This window comes from Lactuca saligna, chromosome 6 (genome assembly GCF_052625555.1).
Source record: "Lactuca saligna cultivar CGN05327 chromosome 6, ASM5262555v1, whole genome shotgun sequence".
In the NCBI taxonomy this organism is placed as follows: Eukaryota; Viridiplantae; Streptophyta; class Magnoliopsida; order Asterales; family Asteraceae; genus Lactuca; species Lactuca saligna.
This window is the reverse complement of record NC_136422.1, coordinates 183,891,374-183,898,212: the sequence shown is the minus strand read 5'-3', so window position 1 is coordinate 183,898,212 and position 6,839 is coordinate 183,891,374.

Sequence of the window (6,839 nt, the reverse complement as noted above, 5' to 3'; positions counted from 1 at the left end):
ACACTTTCTCATCTTTTGCCACTTTGCTTGATGCAACTTTTAAAGTAATTTGCCCTATAGTGAGATGATGTGTGTAAATTCAACTAGTTTTATCCCTACTTTTTATTAATAATTTAAGCACACAAAGGCAGTGAACCTGTCTTTAAGTGGTATAGATTGATAAGTAAGGTATCGAACTCAGGGAACGGGCAATTAAACTAATAGCTAATTTTAACTAAAACAAATAATAGAAGTAAAGGGTTTTTCTCTAGTTTTGCAAGACTAGAAACTTAAACAAACTAAATTAACTAATTAACTAAAGCAACAACTATTCACCAAATTTGATAAAGATGTTTCTATTTAGGTTCAACTAATTCACTCCTATGATTATTTAAGTTAAGGTAGATTAATTGCTATTGGTTACCAATGATAGTAGTTAGGTTCATGTTCATTACTCCTAACCCTTAGACAATTAACTAATTTAAGCGTTGATCAAGTGTTTAAACTAATTAATTCCCCAGATTAATTATTTGGATTAAATAAGATTTGTAATGGTCAATTAAGTTATTAATTCAATTAACCTCTTGTTGATGGTTTCTCAAACAAGCTCACACATTAGTCTTCCTATTTTCTTATTAATCTTAGTTTCATACTCATTACTTCCAAGCATATGTTTTAGCATTCACATAGACATATGAGGTTAACAATTAAGTGATGTTCATGCAACCTAATTGCCTTCCAATTAACAGAAAATAGTAGTGATTAATACATAAGGTTCTTTAACAAACTTAATTTAATAAATCACCAATAGACAATTAAACAAAAATCAATAATTAAACCATAGGAGTTCTTTGGTATTCCTTAACAGAAACAAAAACGAGTTTAGCTCATAGTTGCAGTAGAAACAAGCATAAAAACAAAGTTTATGAAAGCAAACATGTTTAATTCCTAAGTCTAAGTGGTAGAATTAACCTAATTGCTTGAATTCTTCCAACTCTTGAAGCTTAGGGTTCCTCAGCGCCTTCTGAACCTTTTAGTCGCAGCTAATCCTTCAAAATTCGCCAGGAGTTATGTCCCATGAGATAAGGATTCGTCTTTTAAAGATATCCCAAAACAAAGGGTACTCGGCGAGTAGCAGAATCAACTCGCCGAGTAGGTCAATACTTATCCATCTTTTAGATTAGCAGTCGTATTTATCTTCTGGCATATCATCGTGTACTCGCCGAGTAGGGTCGATCTACTCGCCGAGTAGGTCCTTCTTTTCACTCTTTAATCTTCGCTTGCTTTCCCTTTCCTCCTCTTTGCCTCCAAGCATATCTTTTGGACTGAAAACATAATTCAAAGCATTTTAAGTACCTTTTGTCCACATTATTTTCATAATTAACCAAAAATAACTAAGAATATATGTTAAATAATTAACTAATTATGCACATATCAAAATACCCCACACTTGACTTTTGCTTGCCCCCAAGCAAAACTATATTTTAAACACATTAAAATCACATTAATAACTCCAATCATTCCCAGCCATTATGCCAAGACCGCAATGCATGCATTTGTGTCTAAAATTCCTAAAAACCCCCCATACTTCAAATACTCACAATCCTCATAAACATTCGCCCACTCACCCCGAACTATGCTCATTTTATGCAACCCTCCGAATCCATCCTCAGAAAACCTCTTTACCCTCAAGGTATTTTTAATTGAGCAACCCAAGCATACATAATCTAGAAAATTACAATTTATGATACCACTATGGAGCTCTTTGGAATTCTTCACTTCTTGATAATTTGATCTTGGATATCTTTGAATTCACCACCTTTGTTGTTTGATTTTTGGTATCTTCAACTCTTTGGATTTCTTGGAATTTTGATCTTCAGATCTTTACTTCATTTGCTCCAAAATTCTTACAATTTTTCTTGTAATTTTTTTTTTTTTTTTTACATGTATACCTCACTTCTTTTTTTTTCTTTCACTCAAATCCCTACATGCTTAAGCAGGGGCGCTCAATCTCAACCTTTATTGGCTAATGATAAAAATTTTCCTGGATACATTTCAGGTTTAGGCTGCTAAACATATTGCATCCCTCAGGCTGAGCAAGGTCGTGTTTTTGTCTCATGATTTCACTGAAATAAGGAAGCCACAAATGCACTAGAACGTGTATAGGCTCAACTAAACATTTGGGTTCTCATGCAATTATTAACACAATTCTAATATGGAATCCTAATTTTTTTTACCAAAATTTTCTAATTTAAGACCTAATCATTTTTAATATTCAACAAATTTAAAAATTAGCCTAAATTAAGATTCTAAGTGTTCTAAGATGTGACTAACCCCCTACCCCACACTTATTTTATGCAATGCCCTCATTGCATATTATAACAACTAAAAAGAATGCAAATAGAGAGAAAGTTGGAACAAACTCCCCTGGGGTAGCAGTCGCTAGGTTGACACTCTCTTCTTCAACTCCTTCTTCTAGTGACTTTAACCATGGGAACATCTCATCCATGGCACGGGTGTCATACGTCTTGTGTGGTTGATAGCTCGAATACTCCAAGGAAAAAGGGTTGTTGCACAAGCCTCAGTAGTAATGCATAAAGAATGTATGAATAGCGCATGTAAAAGTAGCCAGAACAAATCAATAACTCCTCCTGCAGCAGGCTACTCGGCGAGTAGGGTAGTAAACTCAGCGAGTAGAAGTTGTCGGACAAAGCAGATCGTGCAGAAGCAGATGTACTCGCCGAGTAGTATTAGTGCACTCGGCGAGTAGAGCGTATAATTCCAGAAATTTTCTAACCGCTGTCTCTCTTTACTCTAGTGTTGACATGCAAATATAAATGCACTCTCCAGTAAACTTCCTAAACAGCAACACTTTAATAAACTCTCGATTCGTACGGACTCGATCCTAGGAACAAAACTCCATAAGCACTCCTAAAGGTTCTCATTCCTCGCTTGACCATTCCTAAATAGCATGCATCCTAGCTTCAATACCTGAAAAGAAAACTAAAAGTAACACTAAAATTCAAACCACATAGCCAAGTTCACATGTCCAAAATTATCTTAAACAAACATCATAATCAAACAAAAACAAAAACAAATAAAATCTTCATTCTTCCTCGTCCATCCCGGCTCCTCCAGCTCCACTACCTCCTTCTCCACCCCTTCTTTGCATCCTTTCGTCCCAATCCATGATGTAAGGATAGCCGGGTCCCGGTCGCAGGGCAATATGCATTTGTTGGAAGAGATAGTCGAAGGATTGATTGGTGTAATTAACTCCTCGCCCTATATCATCCAAATATCGTCTATACTCCACTTGATTCCACCCCTCGTTATCCTCCACCGGAATCACTGGTGGGTCTTCTCGTACCCGCTCGTTCCTCGGCCTAACCCGCCTTCCCGGCTCCTCGGGGACCGTCGGCTCGTCCTCATTCGGGATCGTAAAAGAATCACCAAAATTTTCCACTATCCGAGCCCTCCTATAGAGTGCCGTATTGAACGGATGAGGGTGGATAACCGTTAGCATTTGAGCTTGCGATAATTCCAAGATCCCAAATGATCGCGCAAGCCGAGTAATGAACATACCCCCATTGATCTTCGAGTTGATTTTTTCCTTAACCGCTCCCTCCGCAAGAAATTTAGTGATGCAATATGGGAGGTTGCAGAAAACATCGGGGTGATGATACTCCACATATAAAAGATATCAAGGGTGGGAACTTTATCCCCATCCTTTCGCATGTTGATCGTGCTCGCAACGAACCGGTGAATAAGTCGATGGATTGGAGAACGGATATGACCTTCTTGAGCAGTGGAAGGTATATAGACCCGGTTAGCACTTGTACTCCACCATGTTGACGCCACCACCCCCTCGGGAAGTTCTTTGTGAGTATTTTCCAAGAAGGCTTCAAAGTATTCTGTCATCGCTATGTCTTGATCGTAGATGCCTAACCGCCAAGAGAATTCAACCATGCTGCATTGTCGCAGCTCTCCTCCCAAAGAAAACGAAACCGTGTTTGGGTTGTAATACTCACTACCACCTCGGAATGAAATGGTAGCAAAGAATTCCCAACACAACTCCGCGTAGACGGGCTCTTGGATTTTAAACAATTGCAACCAACCATCACAAGTGATGTTGGCATAACCCAAGTTACAGTCTTTCACCAAATATGGTGTAAGTTCCTCTTCCAAGCCAACATTGCCCATCCATCCCCAATCCACTGCAGTGGGCAAGTGAATTTCCTTTTGTCGCAGAGCTTCCAACCTGTTTATGGCTCGGGTTTTAGAGGATTTGGAGGTGATGTGTTGAAAGGATAACCATGGCATATCACCATGGCCTCCTCCACGTGATGACTGTCCTCTCCTTGCCATGCTATCTGCATAAACATTCCAAAAACACAGCAACAAACAACACCCCATAATTAAAACAGAAAAAATGTTCATCTTTGTGGGACCTACTCGCCGAGTACACGACCATACTCGCCGAGTAGTATGAACACTCGGACAGATCGAAACCGGATCTGTATAATCTGTGTAATAGTCCAATTTGTTCATAGGGGTTTGTTGTAATTGTGTATCTAACCATAGATCTTGAAGAAATTACTCCAAATAACCTCTAATTCATGAGTAAATCAAAGCCCTAAAAATTGGGGAAAACTCCCCAAATCCGAAAATATACCAAATATGGGGAGATATGTGATAAAGATTGGACCTTTCATATAATTAAAGAGTAAAGATGTTACCTTGTTGCTTGAATTAAGAGAAAGAGGAAAAAAATTGACTACGGCGGCTGAGAGAAGATGCTCGGCGAGTGTGGGGATGAAATGTTGAATAAAAGTAATTTTTACAGATTTTGATTTACTGGGTTTGAACCGTCTACTCGCCAAGTATAATGGATCTACTCGCCGAGTAGACACGCGTGTCATGCATTTTTGGCTGTATACGAACATTTACTCGCCGAGTATAGCCGATATACTCGCCGAGTAGATGTCTCAGGTTGAAAAAAAAATTAAATTTTGCCAATTTTTACTATATTAATTCCTTTGTTTAGCCTTTCCACCCCACACTTTCAGTAGAGCTTGTCCTCAAGCACTTAGAGAAGTAGAATGAATGAAGAAAAATGGAAAAAAAAACAATACGAAAAATAAAGAAAGGGAAAGAAAATGCAAACGTGAAACTCGGGTTGCCTCCCGAGAAGCGCTTCTTTTGATGGAGTCATTAGCTGGACTCCGCCCCTTCTACGTGTTTGCGATTCCGCACAGCAGGAGTTCCTCCATTCCTTCATTGCGGGGGACTCCTTCTTCATATTTCTTCACTCGATGGCCATTGACTTTAAATGGCGTGCCATCTCTTGAGATCAATTCTATAGCCCCGTGAGGAAACACCGTCTTGACCACAAATGGACCATCCCACCTTGATTTGAGTTTGCCCGAGAAAAGTTTTAATCGGGAATTGAAGAGTAGTACTTTTTGGCCTTCATGGATGTCTTTGCTTTTGATTCTTTGGTCATGCCATCTCTTGGTCTTTTCTTTATAGAGCCACGAACTAGAATAAGCCTCATGTCGGAGTTCTTCAAGGGCATTCATTTGCATTCGACGGTTGGTCTTCAATTCTTCCATGTCAAAGTTGCACCTCTTTAGCGCCCAATATGCCTTGTGCTCGATTTCAACCGGTAAATGGCATTGCTTTCCATAAACTAACCTATATGGTGTAGTACCAATAGGTGTTTTGAAAGCGGTACGAAATGCCCATAGCGCGTCATCCAATTTGTCCGACCATTCCTTGCGGTTGCTTCCCACCGACTTCTCTAAGATACGCTTCAAAGCTCGATTGGTCACTTCCGTTTGCCCACTCGTTTGCGGGTGGTATGATGTGGAGAACTTATGGGTCACCCCATATTTCTTGAGCACCTTGTCCAATTGATCATTGGCAAAGTGTGTGCCACGGTCACTAATTAAGGCCTTCGGAACACCAAATCGGGAGAATAATTTTTTCAAGAACCGTACCACTACCCGTCCATCATTTGTAGGTAAAGCCTGCGCCTCCGCCTATTTTGAAACATAATCTACCGCCACTAGGATGTACTTGTTTCCTTTGGATGTGGGAAATGGCCCCATGAAGTCTATGCCCCACACGTCGAACACTTCACACACTTGAATGCTATGTTGTGGCATTTCATTACGGGATGAAATGCTTCCCACCCTTTGGCAAGCATCGCATTCTTTGACATATTGGGCTGCATCTTTGAAGATTGTAGGCCAATAGAACCCAATGTCAAAGATCTTCTTCGCGGTATAGTGTGCTCCATGATGTCCTCCCGTGGGCCCGCTATGGCAGTGCTCTAGTATTTTTCGACTCTCCTTTCCGAACACACATCTTCTTATAATTCCATCCGCGCAGCTTCGGAAGAGGTATGGATCGTCCCAAAAGTAATATTTGATCTCCGCAAATAATTTCTTCTTTTGCTGACTACTATAATCCTTCGGGACGTAGTTGGTAGCTAAATAGTTAGCTATGTCTGCGAACCATGGCTCCTCTCCCACGGACACCATAATGTATTCATCCGGAAAGTCGTCTCCATCCTTATCTTCTTGCAATGCCGGGTTCTTGAGCCTAGATAAATGATCGGCCGCTACGTTCTCCATTCCTTTCTTATCTCGTATCTCTATATCGAATTCTTGAAGAAGCAGCACCCATCGTATTAGTCTTGGCTTGGCATCCTGTTTGGAAAACAAATACTTGATAGCCGAGTGGTCAGTAAAAACAGTGGTTTTAGATAAAACCAAATAAGGGCGAAACTTATCAAAAGCGTAAACTACGGCTAACAGTTCTTTTTCAGTAGTAGTATAATTCTCTTGGGCAGGATT